The sequence below is a fragment of the Schistocerca piceifrons genome, chromosome 10 (assembly GCF_021461385.2).
Source record: "Schistocerca piceifrons isolate TAMUIC-IGC-003096 chromosome 10, iqSchPice1.1, whole genome shotgun sequence".
Taxonomy (NCBI): Eukaryota; Metazoa; Arthropoda; class Insecta; order Orthoptera; family Acrididae; genus Schistocerca; species Schistocerca piceifrons.
Genome location: NC_060147.1, coordinates 2161025 through 2184449, shown reverse-complemented (window position 1 = coordinate 2184449; position 23425 = coordinate 2161025). Strand labels below are relative to the sequence as shown.

Genomic DNA, 23425 nt, shown 5'->3' with positions numbered 1-23425 from the left:
ACATAGAAAAGTTCCCTTTTTTTGGAACATCTCTTGTGTGGGTGTTTTTTCCTTTTTTGCTAATGTTTTGCTCTAAAATGTGTTTGAAAATACATGTAACTAATGGATTTCAATAAACACCTAAAAATTAAAGACGGTATTGTATATTTCAAAATAAACTTCTAGAGTCTCTCAGACACCATGATAACACTTACGTTATAAAATTGCATGACAATATTTTAAGGTTAATGGTGCTTTAACTGTTTCACTGTGGTCTTAACTATGAGCCACTAAACTGCAACGTGGAAACTTCTAAGCATTCATGTATTACAAGCCAAAATCTTCCTTGTGCAAAATTCTGCATTTTTTTATCCTGTACCTGAAATATTGACATCTATTTTAACTCATAAGAATCCATCACACTTGCACCGTCTGATAAATGACATAAGCATTATTTCAAACAATCATGGGCTAGGAAAATAAACATTCAAACAAGAAACAAATACACACCTCTGGCAAAGCAGCAAAAATTGGCAATGAGAGCATCGCAACAATAATCAAAGATAAAAAAAAATAATCAGGCATTATTCATATGAAAAAAAATAGCTCTCTGGAAATATCAGTGCTCATTGTAAAACAAAATGCTCACTCTTTGTATGTTGTTATACAATCAAAATCCAGTATTTTTTGGACAGTCTCGCGCTTTTCCTGTTGGGTGCACTTTTTACTTCTCTTCCTCACGATTTGCTTTTTCCCTTCAGTTGGTTTCCACTTTTGCACAATATGTTTTATTATGAGCTCTCTTTCTCACATCTAAGTGTCATTTTACTCCCACAAGCATTTGTTGCAAAGATCATGTGAACTGAAAAACAGCAAGCCAATTAAGTGGAGGAATAGTTTTTTTAGACTAGGAGATAGTCTTGTGTCTGATCCTGTCTATCAGTCCCATACATACAAATGTATCTAACATCTCATCCATAATTCCATTTCCGGATCATCACATCTCGCAAACAGCAAGCAATTGTGCTTCCTTTACTGAGTTTTGCATGTCCTACTTATTCAGGAGTGTTGCTCCTATTTAACCTCAATGTCTCAGAGAAATGTGTTTTCAGGTTCAAGGTATTAACTAACACAAAGCTAAATTGTCCATGTAAATATAATGCCAGCATGCAGCTTCTCCCCCAACTAACACAAAAGAAGCTTTTCAGCAAAAGATTTTCCATCCATATCATCAAGGCCCCATGTGCACACAGTGCACTTATTCACAGGGTTTTTGGCATGTACACTGATTGGCCAGAATGTTATGACTAGACACCGTATTATATGAATCATAAAAACTGTAAAATATGTGTGAAAGTGTCGAAATATGCAAGATCAAATATTAAAAAACAACATGATAGTTACTGCTTGCATTATATGTCAAAGTTGAATCTGTGCATATCAATTACGAGAAAGAGCACCGGCCCCGCGAAAAATCGACACATTTAGAACGCTGATATCATTTTCTGAATAGTATTTTAATTTGGGTGCTATTTTGGCACTTGCTGTTTCTGGTAAAAGCTCACCCAGCCCATTAATAAAACTATCAGTTTGGCACAAGGGTTCAAAGCCTGTGTTATTGTTTAAAATGTTTTCAAACTTTTCTTTAAGTTTTCTTGGGAATACCTCCAACAATCAGGAGTTCACTAGAACAATTTTATTCGTTAACTGAATAGATTCATTCAACGCCAAACCTAGAGTTTCAACGTTTTCAATACTTGCAGGTATATGGGGGAAAAATGAGTGCTAATCAAAGCAATGTCTTTTTTGATACCAGAATCATTAAAAGCTTCCTTGCAATAGCAAACCGCCAAAGCCTCTGCACTATCGAAGTCGTTTATTACCACTCTAATAACCTCGAAATGTTCACTGTAAAAACAGCACAGCTTTGACACAACGAGTTACCACTGGTTCGGGAGGTAAAGGCAAATTTAGTTGTTTTTCTTTGTAGGTCTTGATGAAAGCAGGAGCCTATAGAAACACTTTCTTTGTGGATGAAATCAGTTTATTTACGTTCACAAATGTGGAACGTACTTCTTCAGCAAGGCAATGTACTTCAAGAGCAAAGCACATCACACGAATCAAATTGGGATCAAAGACTCGGAGGGCTTTTCCTGCTTTGATCATATAGGGAGCATCTTCTGAAATAAACACAAGCACTCTTTCAAGTGCAGAAGATTCTGGAAACGCTAAATGGGAAGGAGGATGCTCTTCTTTTAAAGCACCGACAATTAAATTTGCAATGTAACGGATAAGTGCCTGTAGTTTAATCAGTTGAAATCCAGGTAATGCTGTCCTCGAGTTCATTGCATATTTCATCCAGAACATTTACGTAAATTGTCGGTACATATTCATTCGTCTGCCATATTTTGATTTAAGCAATATTTGTGCAGGAGGCCTTTTACGATATGGTTTGTAAGTTTGTGATGAGTAATATTTTCTTGCAATGAGTGCTTCACATAGATCCATGTTAAGCCGACTCTTTTGGTTACCTCTGGACAAATCCCTGCTACTGCAACTTGCTGTTGTCAGAAGTTGTTGTCATGGTTCTTTCTTCTGCATTCCTGCGATATAAGGACTTGTCTTGACATGCTGGTCTATTTGAATCTCTCTCTCTCTCTCTCTCTCTCTCTCTCTCTCTCTCTTTCTCTTTCTTTTTTTCTTGCACAAAACATTTTTCACACAAACTCGACAATATAAAACAATTCCATCACATGTAAATCTTCCAGGATGGTCTGCTATCCACGAAATGACATTTCTTTTTTCAGGTGGCATGGTACGTTACACATTACACAGCACAAACAGGTTCAACCGTGTATAAGTAAATAGAAAGCTAAACTGAAACAATGAATGTGACTAAAAGCTTGCACAGTTTAATTTATTTGTTGCCGACGCATACGTTGTGACAGCGGAGGGCATTAACCACGAGCGCAGGAGCATTGACTCTGTCTGCCTGTTCCTGTTCCTCTTCTGTAATGATTTCGCTAGGCAGTGGACTCTCGGTTTGTGATTGCACGCAGTTCTACGTGCGGTTAATCTGTGAGACGTGAAAGCTAGACTGAGCTAGAGACTGCACGCCAAAATTTTTAAAATATTGTAAACATAGAGCGAAAATACGCATTGTAACTAGTTTTTAGTTAAAATATGCAAATGCATACGTAACGTGCGAATGCATATAATCCGGTCTCCAGATATGACCGTCGACCTACTATCAATATAAACCATCCAGGCAATAGTAGTCACCTGGTGAGGAATGACTGCTAGGCAGACACACACGCACGATGCACGTAGTATCAGTGAGCGTGCTGTCCGAGTGTAGAACGGGGAAAGTGCACGAACAATCTGAATTTGACAGAGGGCAGATTGTGACGGCCCAGAGGCTCGGCAGAGCATTTTGAAAACTGCACGACTTGTCGGGTGTTCGAGGAATGCTGTGGTGAGTTTCTTCAACGCGTGGTGAAAGTGATGTGAAACCACGTGTCCCCTCATTACATTTGTCAGACATCGTAGGCCGGGCACACTCGTAAAACACGACAGGCGGAACTAACATCAGACTTTAATACTCGGTGGAGTACAAGTATGTCTGAAGACACAGTGCACCGAACACTCCTTAGGGTGGGCCTCGCAGCAGACAACCCGCGCGTGTGGCAATGTCAACACCGGGACACCGTCAACTGAGACCGAAACGGACACTCGACCGTCGACACTGGACATTTGCGCAGTGGCAGTGTCGTGTGGTCTGACGAATCGTGATACTTTCCTCGTCGTGCCAATGGGAGGGTGTGAATCCGTCGTCTTCCAGAGGAACGGCTCCCCGACACCTGTACTGCGCGACAGAGACGAGCTGCTGGCAGCTCCATTATGCTGCTCTGTAGATTATATGCACGGGTCCAGTGGAGCTCGTGCAAGGTGTTGTGACCACCGAGGAGTACCGTACACTGGTTGCAGACCACACACACCCCTTCACGTTTCCCAGTGGCAGTAGCATTGTCCACGAGGACAGAAGTGGTTTGAGGAACACGTGCCGGTCCCCAGCTCGCCAGATCTGAACCGCATCGAACACATCTGTGATGCGATTGGTCGTGGCATCAGAGCTCGTTGCCTACTTCCCAGAATTTACGGGAATTAAGTGACTTGTGTGTGCAGATGTGATGTCGACTCCTTCCAGTGACCTACCCAGGCCTCACCGTTCCCCTACCACAATACGTTGCTGCTGTTATCTGTGCCAAAGGTGGACATACCGGCAGTTAGGTAGGTGGACATATTGTTACGGCTGAGCACTGTACATTTCGATGCCATATTTCTGTCTCTTATTCTATATATATATTGTCTTAAGTACATTGTCATTGATTCATCTAAGGATAGGTCTCTGCCCAGATAATAAACTTGAGACATTCTACTGTTAAAAATAATTTTGCAAAGACTGTATTTTATAAATTTACCTTCTGGTTTTCGGTCAATTGGCTGTGGATTTTAAGCAAAACGTAACGAGCGTAGGATGATCACGTATCTGTCACTGTGTGCTCATTGCTATTCCTCTCATTTGAAACAAAGGATTTTTCTTCCAATAATATTGTTATCAAGCAGTTTTCACATTAGCCATATGTAATAAAATACCTAAGAAGACAAGTATCTTATTGATACTAAGACATTTCCAGCTACAAATCCTAGCCCTATCCTTCATATTATCACTTAGAAATTTACTCACAGCATTGTCATTTGTTTCATCAACTACATACTGGAGAATTTCTCCTGTAAATAGTAGCCTAAAGAAATTCGTAGCTGTAACGTTGTGGAATGAATTAGTAAACATTCCCATTTTGTAAATGCGTGATTTTGCACGTCGTGTAGTTCATCGTGCCATATCTCACCTGATCGAAACGTGTCTGAAAGCTCTGCTTCCACACTATCATCTCTAAGGCACATTTCTCCACGCTCACGATTCCAGCCTCCCCCTCCTAGTTGTTCACTGTCTTTTAATACGTTCAGTACCTGATCGGAATGGTGATGAATTTTTCATTCTTTCTACACTTTTTAGTGTTAGAAGGTCCCAGCGTCTGTCGATTAGCTGCCATTTTGAACAGTCTACTTCACAGACAACTAAGCACGTGCAAAAAAATACTCGTAGGCACAACACTGTTCCCCGTGACTTTCTCGCTTGCACTAAAACGTGTTCACAGCTGTAAAATTTAAGTGAATATACACCTGTGGACACGTGCACTTATACGTGACTGCCACACTGGGTAACGTCACGGAAAGCTTATAGCCCAGAAACAGGTCGACTGGAGGAAAAAGTTCGTACAGTCACAAATTTTTGTACAGTGAGGAGGGAGTGCCACGAACAACATATCAAAAACCTGACTGCTCAGTTGTGAGCACTGACATGGGGGCATGGGCATTTTAAGATCACGTAAAAAGTTTTTCTTGAATAACTTCAATGCTGTGGCATCTAGTAAAAATGTTTACCAGTACAAAATTATGCTACAGTAGATATTCATATTAATGGATAAATTGTGTTCTGGGGGTGTAACAGTGCAACGGGGGGAGGGAGGGTACGTAACCGGGTCGGGTTTGTGCAGTTCCCTTGTTCACAGGTCTGCAAAGTGAAGAGCGAGCAGATGATTCGCCACTCTCTCAACCCCACTATGTCACAAGAAGTAACTACAGTGTGTTCCACTACTATGAATCACTGGCGACACAGTGTGCAGACGTGCCCGGGGTTCTTTCTTTTCCACAGTGTGTTTTAACACTACACGGAATGCAGACACGAGTCGCTCACAACATTAACGCGAGAAATGTGTACGGACAGAATCCACATAAATCTGTGCACACTGTTGTGCACTGCTATTCTTTGCCACCATGTATGGCAGCTGCAGTGTTCTTCCACCACTGTGAGCACTGCTCCATTTTCAGTTTACACAGAGACTTTGTCTCCCCAGCATTTCCAGTCCAGTTCTCTTATGTGAAGAGATAAAATAACTTCACTGAGCACACGGTTATATGGTGGAGTTATTTTCAGTTTACTGAGTACTTATTTGCAGTCGTTAAGTGAGCTACTATCTAAAAATGCTCAACAATTGGAACTGTCTACTGTCGACCATACTGAAGAACCTGTCCCCGAGTGTAACGTGCTATCAGCATATATTCGGCAATGCTAATTTCATTGCATCCTCTATCACTTTTGAGAATACTTTTCACAGCGCGTAAGGACCTAGCCAAAGGGCAGGATCTGGACAACCCCCCCCCCCCCCCCCAAAAAAAAAAAAACAAAAAAAAAAAAAAAACAAAAAACAAAAAAAAAAAAAAAAAAAAACTACTAAGTGAAATTACACATTACCTAGTTGCCCCATGTAGTGAAACTGAAAGATATTTTGATTTTCAATGGTATGATGAAAAAGGGATGTGTGTTGGGGCCGATAGATAGACTAAAATTATCGACAGCACTATCAGCTTTTCCTCACCTGCACATTAGCCGAGAGCAACTATGGTACACTGTTGGGTGTACTTCAGCTCGTTTTTTGTTTTGGTAATAAGTTGAGTTCTTACTTCCAGTTGAATTTAATGTAAGTTCTGCCATTTATTGTTTCTGTTCTGCGTGCTGTTGTGATAGTTTCTAATGACAGATTAGTTTGTAACAAGCGAGAAAAGGAAACCTTTGATTTGTCCACTATTATTATGGAAAGTTACAAATATGTACACACTACAGTAATAGCCTAATTATCTATCAACAATGTTGGCAGTGGAGTCGTTATTTGGAGATCGGTAGAACTTTGGCGTTGCAAATATTTCAGTATTTCATGCAGCAGTGGAGCGGTAAACGTAACAACGAATAATGTTAAACTAAAATTGGAGCATAAAAATAGGCTTAGTTTTGCCGTTTATTGACAAAAATATTGCCCAAAAGGTAAGGCTGCATTTCTTTAAAAAGTTTCCTTAAAATTTATGCCATTAATGGTCCAAATGGAAAAATAGTGCCCAATATGGTCATCTGTACAGCATTCAATTATAAAAACCATTTCCGATATGGAACGATGGGGAGGAGTTTATGCAGAACAGAAGGGGTATGCGATGACAACACGTTCTACAGTTCATTCGTTTAAAAAGTATTTTCAGCTGGCAGCTCGAATTCCTCCGAGCCAGCTGCGACGTGCGTCCCCGCCCTCGACTCCTTCGTCCGTAATCTATTTACGCTCTAGTACCACTATAATAACTGAAGTATTTTCAGATAGTCTACGATTATCTTCAAATGCAATGTTTTCAAGTTGTAGAAACAATTATTACTACTATCATCACAAGATTAATTAATACAGAGATCAGTTAATAACATTTTGTTGTATTCCTGTTATCTTCTGCCAAGCTTCTCTATTCAGTGTCTCCTCCTTGCGTATCCCGCAATGCTCCATCATTCTGTCGATGTGGTCATTTCGAGAATGTACTCTCCCACGTTTACGTCTGCCAGGTGGTTGCCGTGCAAAAGTTTTCTTTGGCCATCAACGATCTGGCATTCTTGACAGATGTCTAATCCACTTTAGAGATTGTCTTTCAATTTTGTCCATCAGTGTTTCAATCTGGATTCATTCGGGCTCTCACATTATCATTAGTTTTTTGTTTGATTCTCAATATTTTAGCACTCCTTCATAAATAATCCATTTCCACAGCTGTTATTCGTCTTTTCAGGACAGCATTTAAAAACTACAGTCGTGACCCATAGCACAGAACAGATACAGCCAGCAAAACTTAACGAAAATAGCTGTACATCGTTAATAATAATTCCCATTCCTCCACAGCTGTCTTTCCACCTTCGGAGAGCCACCTCTACATATAAACTGAACAAGATTGGTGACATACTACAACCTTGTCTCAGCCCTTCCTGATAACTTTGACCCTCTGTATCTTATTATCTCCGTACATTTCAGTAACAATCTGTAAAAGATAGTCATCCGTATCTAAATCTTTCAAAGCTTCCCTGAGTTTTGCTCTAGGAACTGTGTCATAGGCTTTAGCTAAATCTACAAACATTATGTGTTAACTCCTTCCCTAATGCTATGGCTAACTCCTTTAGCTGTTGTACAATAAAGAGGTTATCTGTACAGGATCTGTCCTGTCTCAACACACTCTGATCTTCTCCAATAGAGTGTCCAACAATCAGCCATATTTTTGTCTAATAAGCGGCTCATCGTTCAGTGCACACTGATGCCTCTGTCTCTTAGATTTCCCTTCTTGAAAACAGAGACTATATATGACCTTTTCCACTCCCACGGAACTTTAATCCACTGACAGCAGTTGTTCATAAGGTGTAATATTCTTTTCCTCAAATACTGTCCACCAGCTTTCAATAATTTCACAGGAATATCTCCAGGCCCAGGTGATTGGCCATTCTCCATCTTAGCTAAACTTCCTCTATCATGATAGTCTATTTTGAACTGTTCGTTCTGTCGTATCTTCTTCGCCTCTAGTGTACTGGGGTCTGTCTTCAGTTAAAAGGTCTGTATAATGCTTTTTCCATTCACTTAAAGGAATTAACTTGTTTACTACTTTGTTTGCCGAGTTTTCTTTATACCGGTGATTGTTTTCCATCTATTAAATTTTTTCCATTTTTTAAAATTTTAATGTCGTTTCACATACGATTCGACAATACATACAGTTCGGCGATATTTACACTGGAAGACAGCTAGTGACTGTCATTTTGCACTGTGTCCCTGGGCATGAAGATAGCTCATTTGAGGAACGGCAATGTATCGTGTCTTTGAGTTGTACTGCAAGAAAGATGTTCTACGTGAAATGTCTTATTCGTAATATCCTCAGAGCACTGAGACAGAGACTGTCACAACTCTAATGTACTTGTAAATCAACGTCATGCAAGTGATAATGTATGTTGTATGTCACAGAGGAGTTTATTAGCATCGAGGACTGTTTAAGCACACTATCACAGATAAACGGAGAGTCATTCCAGGCACCGCATACATTACACGTCTAGTTGAAATCGATGCACGAGTCAATGTTAAGATCCCAAAACTGTAGCTCATAGTATCTGTGTATTGTTTTATTTTGTAAATGAATTTGGTTGCTATAGTTTAAATTTAACTGTCGAAATAATATATAAAGATGTTCTCAAGCACTCGTGGAAATTGAAGAATCTTAATGACGTGAAACTTTGATATGGTGACGGAATTCTGACCTGGTTTCAGGTAAGTTGGACATTTAAATACAAGATTGTAGTACGAAAAAGATAGCTGTTGTCAAAGGAAGTTTGAACATAAATTATTCAGACTAACATTAAGATTCTTCTGCTCTGCAGTAGTAAAACGTATATTAGACGGTCTGATATAATTAAATTTTCCTCGACACACTCAAGTCTCATCTTTATCTATAATAATGAAGGAAGCTGAAGAAAGAATTAAAATCTGTGCACGGTCGGGACTTGGACCCAAGTTTCCTTGCTTACATTTCACATTTCAATTAATTTCTTCAGCTTACGTCATTATCATAGATGAAGATGAGACTCAAATGTCTCAAGGAAAATTTTTATATCAGATCTATAGGTCACCTATGCCTGAGGAACAGGCAGGATTTCCACATTACGTCCCACAGTGGGGTGCTATTCCAATACCGGAGAGCCTAGACAATAGTGTTAATCTAAGGAGGAGAAAATCAGCTGAAGTGCAGTTTGTGTTAGGGAGGGCGTTGGCCCAGGGTAGTCCGTGCAGCTATGTCAGCTGTAATGCTGTGGTGGTGTAATGACCAGCACAGCACACTTGCTCAGTAAGCAAGGAGACCCAGGATCAAGTCCCGGCCATGGCACAGATTTCAGTGAATTTCTTCAGCTTCCATCATTATCGTGTATATTAGAAGATAGAACTGTGTTTTGTTTGTGAAGAGTCAATACATTATATTAAATATTAGAGCTTTAACTCATTTGGCAATAAAATGAAGTTATATCGCCAAATAAAGAAATATTTAATTGTATATCTGGGTATTTCTCTCTCTCTCTCTCTCTCTCTCTCACTCTCTCTCACACACACACACACACACACACACACACACACACACACACACACACTGTTGAGAATATATATTTTTTCTTGCTCAGTTTTATAGTCAAAATACTATTTCTATGAAGGCCACCCAAAAGCGAATTATGTACATAAAATTAAAAAATGAATATGTTTTCAGAATAAATAAATACATGGGTATTTTTATGGTCCTCTTCAACAAACCAGACCCCCTCCCCCTTTTCACAAACTCCTGTCTACATCCCTGCAGCATGAGGGGTATCAAATGCATCACCACAGCCTCAACTCTCTCGACATCTGAAGACGCCCAGAGGCTTAAATGGTCTCCCTCTGCAACAAAAGTAGGTCACCTAGGTGTTACAGTTCAACATAAGTCAAGCAATGCAATACAGCAGATTACATTTCTAGAGTCGAACACGATCAGTCCCATTTCGTCAGACATGTTCACATCCATCTCGGAAGATATACTGTAGACAGTGTAGTCTACTCCGTAAGTGCCAGCAATTCCTTAAACAGAAGTATTTATGCAGGCTACCAGTAACCTAATTTAATGGTGAGAGAAGTGTAGTAACTTTCTGGTCATTCATTAATTCTCCACCAAGCAACTACAACACAAATATATGGCTTTACGATACGCTGTCAACAATAGAGAGCAGCAAGATATCACATTTACCAATGCAATCTCTTTCCCACAAACACCATGTAGGTCACTGACATCATCATACTTGTGGTAGGTATAGGTAAAAGAGCACATGGGGCAAGAGAACACTTCAAGTTTTCAGGTCCCTAAAGCAGAAGTTTGCCATTCTCTCACCAGGCAGTGGATACGTCATCATCTCCTCAGTTTTATTCTGAAACCTTGTGGCAGTCAGATGCCTACAACTGGAGAAAATGCAGTAAGTTACTTTTGTATGTTTTTTATGTAAAATTTGTATAGTTCTGATTGTGTGTTTGGTGAGTGTGGAACAATTTAAACATCAGATAAAATCTGTTTTGAAAGTAGCTTCTATAAGCTTCCAATATCCTCCTTGACCTCCACGACTTTAGTTGTGTGTTATCTGTAGACTGCCAAATAAGAAAATTGCAGAATGGGGCAAAAGTAGCCCATCGAGAAACTATTGCGAACCTTTACTCCAGAACCTGTACTTCGACTTGTGTAGTCCCTTCTAGAGTATTCCGATATTTTTTGTTTGTGTTTCTTCACCTTAGATGCCTCATCATTCACCTTAGAGAACTTATATTGATTTTGCTTTTCATCGGGTACTGGTTTTTTCACACATTCCTACCACTCATACACCCTTCGATATAATCACATCTTCTATAGCAGTCCCCCCCCCCCCCCCCCCCCAACCCCCCTAAAACTGAGCGAAAACATGAACTCGACAGTCATTAAGAGAGGTTGCTCTCCCGTCAACCTCTTGGCATTAATGAAAATGGGTACTCAATATAGCAACTGTCCAAGGCTGCCAGGTTTTCAGAGGTTGCCTTAAGAAAACATCTTACAACAGGCTACGATAGAAAATACCTCGGCCGATTCGTACAAACTGTTTCGATGAAGAAAGAATGAACAATAGAGCGAGATCGCATTTCCTTTAACAGAAGTTTACGTGGCCCTACTCTCAGATCAATACGACATTTAATTTTTGAAGTCACTGGAAAATACAGTTCCTAGTTTGTTTTTGCATGTATTTATTTGTAATCATTTTATTTTCTTCAGTTGGGGTAGAAGTGCACACTGCATACTCTTTCCACAAGCCTCCATACTCATAGCCCACAGTATGAGGTGAGAGTCTGCAACATTAATTTTTTATAAAAACTTTTGTTACTCCTCTAATCGTAATTGGGTGACAATGAAAGTCCTATACAATGTTACCAAGATGTCAAACAAGGTGTTGCAAGCGGAACTGATATAACATTGCTGCAAGTTTTGTTTCGATATATAGTAAAACAATAAAAGGCGAAGTTTTTACCCCCACGTAACCTACAATTTAAACACTTACCACTCAGCCACTGTTTACAGAAACATATTCTATATACAAAGTCACTAACTGCAAATAACTACTTGTTTAATCAACTGAAGACAACTCCACTATATAAACAAGAACTCGGTGAGGCAATTTTGTCTACTCACATTAGAGAACTGGGCAGGTAGTGCAGGGGAGATATACTCCACCTGTACACTGAAAAGTGAGCTGTGGTCACAGTGAGGTAAATAGCCTACAGATGCCATAGAATATCAATTCCCTCTTCTAGCGGTGTACAACAGTGTGCAGAGATTTACTTGGATTCTGTCCATACACATTTCTTGTGTTAATGTTGTGAATAAGTCATGTCTGCATTCTATGTACTGGTAAAGCATGAGATGAATAAAACACAATTTACGAAATACTGTGAAGGAAACTGCATGTGACAGATGGAATTTTAGAGCTGGATGCATTGCAAAAGGGCAAACAAAACTCCACTACTTTGGGGTGCCAATCGTTAAAGAGACCAGAGATTAGCTGACTGAGCAGGGATGGGAAAAACCAGCGGTTAACACCAATACTGGTATTTTTGTTCTGAAAATCAGTATTTTTCAGTATCTGTTTGGTCTCAGTTATAACAGTTTCTTTTAAGTAATGACCAGGGCCTCCCACCAACCACGGACATTGTTATTGTTGTTGGTGGTGTAGTTTGCGTGTCTCAGCAGTACAGATAGCCATACAGTAGGTGTGACCACAACGGAGGGGTATCTGATGAGGGGCCAGACAAACGTGTGGTTTCTGAAGAGGGTCAGCAGTGTTCTCAGTAGTTGCAGGGGAACAATCTGGACAATTGGCTGATCTGGCGTTGTAACATCAACTAAAATGGCATTGCTGTGCTGGTAGTGTGAACAGCTGAAAGTGAAGGAAACCGAGGGCATGCAGCTCTACTGTATAGTTAAATGATGACGGCGTCCTCTTGGGTAAAATATTCCGGAGGTACAATAATCACCCATTCTGATCAGGTGGGGGCTACTCGTGAGGATGTCATCGACAGCAGAGAGAAAAAAAAAAACTGGCATTCTATGTGTCAGAGCATGGAAAGTTAGTTTAGAAAATTTAAAAAGAGAAATAGATCAGGTGAAGTTACCTGAAGTGAAGTTCGGTGGCAGGAGGAACTGGACTTTTGGCCAGGTGAATACAAGGTTATAGATACAAAATCAAATAGGGGTAATGCTGTAGTAGGTCTAAAATTGAATAAGAAAATAGGAATGCAAGTAAGCTTGTACAAACAGCATGGTGAACACATTATTGTAGACAATATAGACACAAAGCCAACACCCACCACAGTTGTACAAGTTTCTTTCAACTAGCTCCATAGATAATGAAGAGATTGAAAAAATGTATGACAAGATAAAAGAAATTATTCAGTCAGTTAAGGAAGATGAAAATTTAATAGTGATGGGGGACTGGAATTCGATAGTAAGAAATGGAAAGGAAGGGAAAATAATAGGTGAATATGAAACGAAAAAGGAAGCCGCCTGGTAGTGTTTTGCACAGAGTATACTTTAATCATAGCTAACACTTGTTTTAAGAATCATAAAAGAAAGTTGTATACAGGGAAGAGACCTGGAGATGCCAAAAGGTTTCAGATTGATTATATATTGATAAAACAAAGATTTAGGAAACAGGTATTAAATTGTAAAACATTTCCAGGGGCAGATGTAGACTCTGACTACAAACTGAAGAAACTGGAAAAAGGTAGGAAATTGAGGAGACAGGACCTGAATCAGCTGAAAGAAACAGAGATTGCTGGGAGTTTCAGAGGGAGCATTAGACAGTTCTTGACTAGAACAGAGGAAAGGAATACAGTAGAAGACAAATGAGTAGCTCTAAGAGACGAAATGGTGAAGGAGCAGCAGATCAAATACACCAAAAGACAAGCTCTAGTAGAAATCCTTACATAATGCGAGAGATACTGAATTTAACTGATGAAAGGAGGAAATTCAAAAATGAAGCAGGTGAAAGAGAATACAAGCATTAAAAAAATCAGATTGACAGGAAGTGCAAAATGGCTACGCAGAAACGACTGAAGGACAAATGTAAAGATTTAGAAGCATATTTCGTTAGGGGAAAGACAGATACCACAAACAGGAAAAAGAGAAGCAACTGCACAAATATCAAGAGCTCGGATGGCAAATCAGTCCTAAGCAAAGAAGAGAAAGCAGAAAGGTGGAAGGAGTATATAGAGGGTCTGTACAAGGAGGTAAACTTGAAGGCAATATTATAGGAAGGGTGGTAGACATAGATGATGATATGGGAGATACGATAATGTGACAAGAATTTGACAGAGCTCTGAAAGATCTAAGTCGAAATAAGGGCCTGGGGCTAGACCATGTTCTGTCAGGACTACTGATGGCCTCGGGAGTGCCAGCTGTGACAAAACTCTTCCATTTGGTGCGCAACATGTGTGAGACGGGTGAAATTTCCTCAGTCTTCAAGAAAAATGTAATAGTTCCAATTGCAAAGAAAGCAGTTGCCAACAGGTGTGAAAATTACCGAACTATCAGTTTAATAAGTCTGCAAAATACCAATACAAATTCTTTACAGAAGAATAGAAAAACCAGTAGAAGCCAATCTCGAGGAAGATCAGTCTGGAATCCGGACAAATACTGGAGTGTGTGAGGCAATAATGACCCTACGACTTATCTTGGAAGATAGATTGAGGAAAGGAAAACCTGTGTGTACAGCATTTGTAGACTTTGAGAAATCTTTTGACAATGTTGACTGGAATACTCTGAAATTCTGAAGTTAGCAGCTGCAAAACACAGGAGGAAAAGGCTATTTACAACCTGTAAAGAAACCAAATGACAGTTCTAAAAGTTGAGAGGGCATGAAAGGGAAGCAGTGGCTGAGAAGGGAGTGAGACACGGTTGTAGCCCAGACCCGATGTTATTCAATATGTAGCTTGTACGAGCAGTAAAGGAAACCAAACATAAATTTGGAGTAAGAATTAAAGTTCAGGGGAAAAAATAAAAGCTTTGAGGTTTGCCAGTGACATTGTAACAATATCATAGACAGCAAAGGAACTGGAAGAGCAGCTGAGCAGAATGGACATTGTCTTCAAAGGAGGATGCAAGACAAATATCAACAAAAGCAAAACAAGGATGATAGAATGTAGTCACATTAAGTCGTCTGATACTAAGGGAATCAGATTAGGAAACGAGACACTTTAAGTAGTAAAGGAGTTTTGCTATTTGGGGACAAAAATAACTGACGGTGGCCAAAGTAGAATCGATATAAAATGTAGACAAGCACTGACAAGAAAAGCTTTTCTGAAGAAGAGAAATTTGCTAACACTGAATATAGATTTAAGTGTTAGGAAGTCTTTTCTGAAGGTATGTCTGGTCTGTAGCCACATTTGGAAGTGAAACATGGACAACAAACAATTTACTTAAAAAAACCAAAGGAGAATATAAGATTTCAAAATGTGGTACTACAGAAGAATGCTGAAAATTAGTTTGGTAGATCACATAACTAATGAGGAAGTACTGAACAGAATTGGGGAGACAAGAAGTTTGTGCCACAACTTGACCAAAGGAAGCGATCGGTCGACAAGGACACATTCTGAGATATCGAGTGGGAAGAGGGAAGCGTCAAGGGTAAAAATTGTACAGGGGGCCAAGAGATGAATACACTAAGCAGATTCAGAAAGAAGTAGGTTGCAGTATTTATTCAGTGATGAAAAGGCTCACACAGTAGCACGGAGAGCTGCACCAAACCAGTCTGGAACGAAGACCACGACAACAATAACCAACTAAAAAGAACTATATATCAATTTACCATAGCAGTGGTGCTAATTCTTTTTAAATGACTAATATCTATTCGTATAATTTGCACTGCTTTGAAATATTGGCTTATTATAGAAAATGGGAAAAGTGATCAATGCCATTTTAATAACAATGCCGACAGAAATGAGCAACAAACACACGACACAAAAATCTGTACAGCATTGCTGAGACAATAATGTATCTGTTGGCGTGTAGCGTGGCCTATTAGCTGACGAACCTGCACACCAGAGTGTAAGACCGGCCCGCACACGGTCTATACGGTAGTTTTTCTGTCATCGCCAGACATCCATTGTATTGCAAAATGGTAACAACCCTAGTCTCGAAATATTTTACGAAATACAGTGGCAATGAGGTATAATGCTTCATTTGCAAATTATGGTAACAGTAATAAGTTAAAAACTTAACAATTAATTGACAGTTTATAATAAAAATAGAATGTAGCTGATCTGCTGCCTGTGCCTTTACCTGTGTTCAGTTCTTGGAGGTGGGTACATTAACACGAAAAATAGAGTTCTCCAACCTCAGTTTTCACCCTTTAACACTTGACTACTCATAATGAGTGCATGGTGGTATGACCCTCAATTACAACACAGTTTTCGAACAGTTTCTAAACATCAGAATCAATAGGAGAATACAGGCAATTTTTGTAATATTCAAGCCATCATTTCTTTTGGAGGAAAGCAGTGAACTGTGGACAGACTAAGTTTTCTTTCAGTTACCTGCTTTGTTTTATATTTTGATTCTAAGTATCTTGAAAATTCCAAGACTCCCTCGGAGTTTTGCATCACACATTTCTAGTCCTTGTTCTATGTCTATGTTTATTACTGGAAATAGTAGCAAAATCAGTTGTTTCAGAAATTGGTTATTTTGCGGAGTTTTAACAAGCTGTTTAAACTGGAGATGAAAAAAAAAAAAGGTACAACTGAAAACCAGTTGTTTTGTCCATAACTGCCATCCCTAGACTGGAGGCACGTAGTGCAATTCGACGAGACACAATTCTGCACTGTTGAGATGGTCTAAGGTGTGTAGTGTAGTGACTGCCCAATAAGACATTTAACTCACAATGTGTAGTTCAGACACGAAGTGCTTCTGTGATGTTTTGATGGCATTTTTTGTATCACAACTTGAGTCTACACACTTAGGGTACTGGGAACTCTAAACAGGATATTTATTTCGACATTCTCCGTGACCGAGTGTTCCCCCTCTCTTTTACATTTTCAGGAAGAATATACTCCTATCATCTGATACGACAAGGCCCCTAGTCAAACAGCTGCGTGTGAACGTTCCCAGTCTGACGAACACTCGGGCACCCTTTCGAATCTCGAGTGGTGCTCTAAATCACCAGATCTTAACGCTGCAGAGTATGTCTGGGCCAATTTGGAATAGCAGGTGAAATGCAACATTCGACATCCCTGCAGTTTGACGGCTGTATAGGATCTAATTGTCAAGAAGTGGCTTCCGATGGATACGACTCGCATCCTCGTCGAATTGTGTCCCACTATAATTGACACTGGAGGCAGTGTTATGTGGTATTAGTGTGATGTCTCCTGTGACAAATCCTCATCCAATGTGCTTATAATTGGCCCACTGAAAAGAAATTTGTGTGAATGAACTTTAAAATCCTAGAAGCATGTAACAAGTAACTGTATTTAAGTGGTAAATGGGAGTGGCCTGATGGGCTCCAAAGAAATGAATGAAGGAGTAAAAACAGCCTGGAGTGCTTTCAGTACACTAAAAAGGGTTGTCAAAACTTAAGCTTCCAAGGGGACTGTGAAATCAGTGTGTAGCCAATTATCAATTTTAACATGAACTCTCAATGACAGCCATTTAAAAATTCACCGTTGTTCTGTGAACAACAGGGAGGTGCAGTTGAGGCGTAACATGTCATTTACAGAACAACATTTTTCGCATCCTGGATACCGATTGGGCAAAGAAAGATATTTGTGGATTAAGGCAGTTAATAAGTAGGAAGCACCCCACTATTGAGAGGTTTTTTGACAATTTGTGCAGATCAGAATTGCACCAATCTGTGCTATTGCCAATGCAGGGCTCGTACTGGCTCTTCTACCTGCTGGGTGGAATCGTTTGCTCCGTGGGGCACAAGGGAAAGGCACAGAGTGCACATGATCTCCACGACACCAAAGAAATCCTCACAGCATCGATGTTAATATTTTATTGTACTAGTGTTCTGAATCTCGTATGAGATCGACACGTGACGACACCTAGCTGGAATGTTTTGGACGTGTAGTTGATTGATTAAGAGAAATTAGAGTTATACATTATAGGAAATACATTGTGTTCGGCTTCTCTGGAACAAGAAAAAGAAAAGTCTTTCTGAGCACCTTCGACACAATGGAGCAAAGTCCACAGGGCAGAAGCTGTGTCACTGTGCAAGGGTACCAAATAGCAGGACCCTCGCAGCATTGGTGTCGTACGGTGACTGCGAGACAAAAGTAAGAGAAGCACAAAACATAGCAAGATACGGAAGTTACGGATTGACTATTGGACTGTTCCGGCAGCCTATTCTTAACACCCCTGTTAGGGAAATAAAGACCGAGAAAATATTCCACAATTTGGGAATTAGCACGAAGACAAGAAAACTGACAAATGGATTGCAATACAAACTTGACGGGACACATACGTAATTACTATGAAAATGAAATGGCTGTGGATGAGATGTACAGAAAGGGCAACAGATGGCAGATGAGCCGAAGGAGTCCTCAGCTGCATTTGGCAAGGTACGTGGTGTGTCCGGAAAGTAAGTAACATTTTGTTCTACTGCCACCGTAGCACCAGTGTTGCAGTTCCGCACATTTGTATTCGTCTCTCTAGTTCACTGTCTTTCCACTGACACAATTACAGCTGGATTGTGTCACGTTTAAATTTGTTACTGACAGTTCAAAATGTTTAAGACAATCTCTGAGCCCCAACTGTGAAGTGCATTCAGTAATAAGATTTCCAAACAGCTGAAATTCATCAACTTTTAAGGATTCACAGTGAAAATTTAATGACTTACGGAATGGTGAGAAAGGGGAGGAGACAATTCAATGACGGGCAAAACAATGTTCGTGGCGAAACACAAAGTGGACGGCCTTCTGTTGTCTGTAACGATTTGTTTGAGAAAGTGAATGAGAAAACCCCAAAAATGTTCACAGGTGGCCACAAAATGAAGTGTGGCAGTACTTTGACATTTACTACCTAAAACAGTGATGAGGGAGATGAATTCTTGAACAGAATTGCGACCAGTGATGAAACTCGGGTCTGTCACATCACTCCAGAAGCAAAACAATGGTCGGCGGAATGGAGAGATTCACGATTGCCTGAAAAACAAAAGACCAAAACAACACTGTCAGCCCAAAAAATCATTTGCAAGAAAGGTGATTTCTCGGTGTGATAAATGTTTGAACACTGGTGGCATCTATGTACAAAAATAGGTTATGAAATGCGTTTTCTTGTAAAAATTAATTTTGGTTTGAAAAAAAAATGATTTTACAAGTCTTTTTCCAAAATGGACTTTCTTTCTGAACGCACCTCATAATAAAAGACGGAGGCAATGACCCACTGTGAGATAGTAGGGGAAGCAACACGGATGCGTTTAACTGAAGGCTGTAATGGCTACAGGAGGCCTTTATCTGGCAGTGGCTGGTGATGGCGACAGCTTGTGATGCTCTCTCAAGCCTATTTTACACACACAATTTTCTGGTCAAAATCAACTGTTTCTCGTGTCGGCACGTATACCGGCCACTGAGCACATCGCGAGTCAGTCAGTGAAATCGTCTGTCGACTGCCTGTGCCAAGCGTGGCGTTATAAAATCCTCGGAGTGCTGCAGATGACAGATGCGTAGGAACGGAGGACTGTGGGGTCATCTGTTGACACGGGAAGTAACCAGCTAACACTGAAGTCATTCTTGTCATAGTAGTGGGTTTTGTGTCTTCTTAATCTTTACTTTGCTGTTTGCTTCATTTTTGTGACACACTGCAAAGGTTGCACAAGGGCCCGATACTTTTCCTACTTATGTTCTCCCACAAGAAAGATGAAATATCTCAAAACATAGAGATATTTATCTGAAAATTAATGCTTCTGAATTTTTTATTCTGCTCTGAATATCGCTTGAGGTATTAAATGTCAACGCATTACTCGGTCGACTTTCTATTTTGTCGACACAAGTGTCGACCCTCTACTGCTAAAGGACTCCGAATTGTAGCACGGTGATGTGTAACTTACTATCTCGGTGCACGATAAAGGGCCTCAATTGCTCACTTCGGGCACGAAACAGCAGAGATTCGACATCTGTCAACATTTTCTTTTGCGTTTTGAGCGTGAGGGTGACGGGTTCCTTATCATTATGGTGACAGGTGGTGAAAGCCGCATTCACCGTTTTGACCCCAAAAACGAGAGATGGACTACAAAGGATCACAGACGCCAAAAAAGTTCGAGACCGTGCCATCGGCAGGCAAAGTCGTGTTCGCAGAGTTGTAGCACGTTTAAGGTGTGGTGCATTAGGCCTCGGTCCAGAGGCTCAGTGCAGAGCTGATTCTAAAGGTCTCGGTTACCAGCCTAATTCCTTCACAGTGTCCAACGTTCAACTTTTAATAAAATGAAGGTCTCGCAGACCCGTACACTGTGCACTCACGACAGAGTAGAGAGCACACGAAGGTTCTGTAAAACTGAAGCATGTCGAGTTTGCTCCACACAAAGTACGTCTAAACGTAAACAACTATGATGGTACCTATCACTGTATTTGATACAAAGCAGCAGTTATGAATGTAATTCTAAATATTATGAAATCAAATTTGTATTATTAAAGCAATTTTTTCGGAACATTTCAAAACTACTTTTATTAATATTAGAAAGATTGGAAAACCTCTTTTCTGAATTTTATAAAGATTTTAGAGATTCTGAAGTACTTCATGGATACTGTCACACACTTGTATCTTGTGTCACTATTTGAAACTGGTGCAGAGCTGCATAAATTATACACACGAATGTGTCGAACACACTCACGTGCATTGCAGTGAATTTTTGTGATCTCAACATACATAATGCCAGAAAACAGTTTAACTAGTTTAATATTTATATTTTACGTTTAGATCAGTGATTTGCTTTTAAAATTTCTAGCAAATTGTTTACCTGGATGTTACATTTTGAATAATGATGTACTTCAACGTGAGTAGGGTTTGATAATGAATCGACATTTCCAAAACTAGTCACCAATAACTCAAATTGTCCGTGCAATAGACACAGAAAAATAAATAAATAATAGATTTCATGGAACGTCTGTAACCTGTTCCTGTCCTACACCTAGCATAGCACAAATATGTCTAAAGCTACACCTGAATCTTTACCTTTTGAAGGCAATACTCTACCCAGTGACCCACCATACACTACTTACAGTTTTATTCAATTCTTCAATTTTCCAGCAACTCCTCCTTACTTTACCTCACTCAACGGATCCTCTCATATCCTTAACTTCCAAGCTAACGCCTCCAGTAGTAAAGTACGACAGAAGGTCGCTGTGGAATTTATATTTACTTCATTCGTTGCCGGTTGGTCCTACCCCTATAACTCCTGGAAAGTGGCAGTTTGAAATGCTTGTCTATGTGTGCAAAAAGATAGACTATAGTTCTGTGTACCACCACCAGATGGTGTTCATCATCAGTTATCGGCTATATTAGCAGGTCCTTTGCCTCTCCATTTTCTGCGATCCATTGCTTCCTTCTTAAGGCTGCTGTATGTTGTACCATCCATCATGTCATCCAGTATCTGGAATCTCTTCCTTCCTCGCTTCCTTTTCCCTTCTACATAACCTTCTAAAACTGTTTTTATCAGTCCGTCATTCTTTCTTAATATATGCCCAATCCAATTTCTTTTTCTTCTCTTTATTATATCTAGTAACTGTCTTTTCTCTCCCACTCTTCTCAGTACCTCTTCATTTTTTACTCTGTCCATCCAATTTATTCTTTCCATCTTCCGCCATGTCCAGATCTCAAAAGCCTCCAGCCTTTCTCTGTCTTTTTTCCTCATAGTCCATGTTTCAGCACCATATAGAAGAACACTCCATACAAGACATTTTATGAGTCTCTTTCTGAGTTCTCTGTCCAGACCGCTGCAGAAGATTCTCCTTTTCTTATAAAATGTCTCTTTTGCCATTGCTATCCTTGTTTTAATTTCTGTGGTGCACTTCCAGTCAGTGTCTATACTGCTTCCAAGATACTTAAAATTTTGCACCTGTTCTAGTGTTTCACCATTCAGCACAATTTTTATTTCCTTATTTCCTCCTATTGCCAATACTTTTGTTTTATTTGTGTTAATTTTCATCCCATATTTTTTTCTGTTAGTTGCAATGGTGTCCACCAAATCCTGTAATTCTTTTTCCCCTGTGGCTAGAAGGACCATGTCATCAGCAAATCTCAAGCACCCTACTCTTCTTCCTCCAATTTCTACTCCTTTGTCATCTAATGAGCATTGGTCAATCATATTTTCCAAGTACAGGTTGAAAAGAGTAGGTGATAAACAGCATCCTTGTCTTACTCCTTTCCCTAGTCTGATCCAGTTTGTACTTTCTCCTCTCACTTTAACTGAAACTTTTTGATTAAGGTACAATGAGTTTATAAGTCTTCTGGTTTTCCAGTCCACTCTCTTTTCCCTCATAATAGTCGCCAGCTTGTCCCAAACCACATTGTCAAATGCCTTTTATAAATCGATGAAGCACATATATAGGTCTCTTCCTTTTTCAATAAACCTGTTCAAGCATTTTAGTATTTCTCCCGGTACTGTATCTGTACCTACTGCTTTGCCATTTTTCATTGCAGCAATGGCAGACTTTACTTCTTCCATTCTGATGGTCGGTCCTTTCTCTTCATCACTTACACTGTTGTGTGATTCAAGTTCCAGAGTTTCTGGTTTGCTATTTGTGTCATATAGCTCTTTTATATATTCTTCCCATCTCTGGAGGACATCGTCACAATCTTTGTACACTACCTCTTCGTCTTTACTCAAAATTTCCATAGTAGCACTTCCTGCTCTGTTTTGTTCCCATGTCATAGTCTTTACTCTGTTGTATAGTAAGTCATATCTTCCCTTCCTGTCCAGTTCTTCAATTTCATCACATTCCTCTTTTAGCCATTTTTTCCTAGCCTGCTCTGTTTCTCTCCGCAGTTCGTTATTTAACCTTCGGTATATCTTTCTTGCATCTTCAGTGTTCTTGTTTTTCAATTTTCTTCTCTCCTCCATCTTGGAAATCATTTCTTGTGTGACCCATGGCCTTTTTTATCTTTTCCCTTTTACATATCCTATATTTTGCTGTCCTGCTTTAATGATTCCTTCTTTCAGCATATTCCAGTACTCGTTGGCATTATCAGGTGCTTCTTTGTCTCGTAATGTGTTTAGAAAGTCCCGAGACAGCATTTCTGTAATTTGTTCTTTGTTGGACCTCATCTTCTCTAGATCCCACTTCTTCACCATTGTCACCTTTTTCAGTTTTTTTCATTCTTATTTCTATTTCTGCCATAAGTAAGTTGTGGTCACTATTAATATCTGCACCTGGTAATGTGTGCACCTTCTTGATTCCATTCCTGTATC

General features: G+C 39.7%; 1 protein-coding gene across 3 annotated transcripts in view; it reads right to left on the bottom strand.

The window, feature by feature from the left end:
* The window catches only part of LOC124718937 (pre-mRNA-splicing factor 18), a 115112-nt gene that overhangs the window by 5139 nt on the left and 86548 nt on the right, over positions 1-23425 (bottom strand). The window contains exon 6 of one of the 3 annotated variants that reach the window (XM_047244602.1): positions 10217-10361. The exons of 1 other annotated variant lie outside the window; for it this stretch is intronic. The gene's annotated coding sequence lies outside the window, so the exon portion shown is untranslated. Of the gene's footprint in view, positions 1-10216; positions 10362-19049; positions 19164-23425 lie in introns of those variants that run through there. One more of the 3 variants, XM_047244601.1, reaches the window with a different exon arrangement.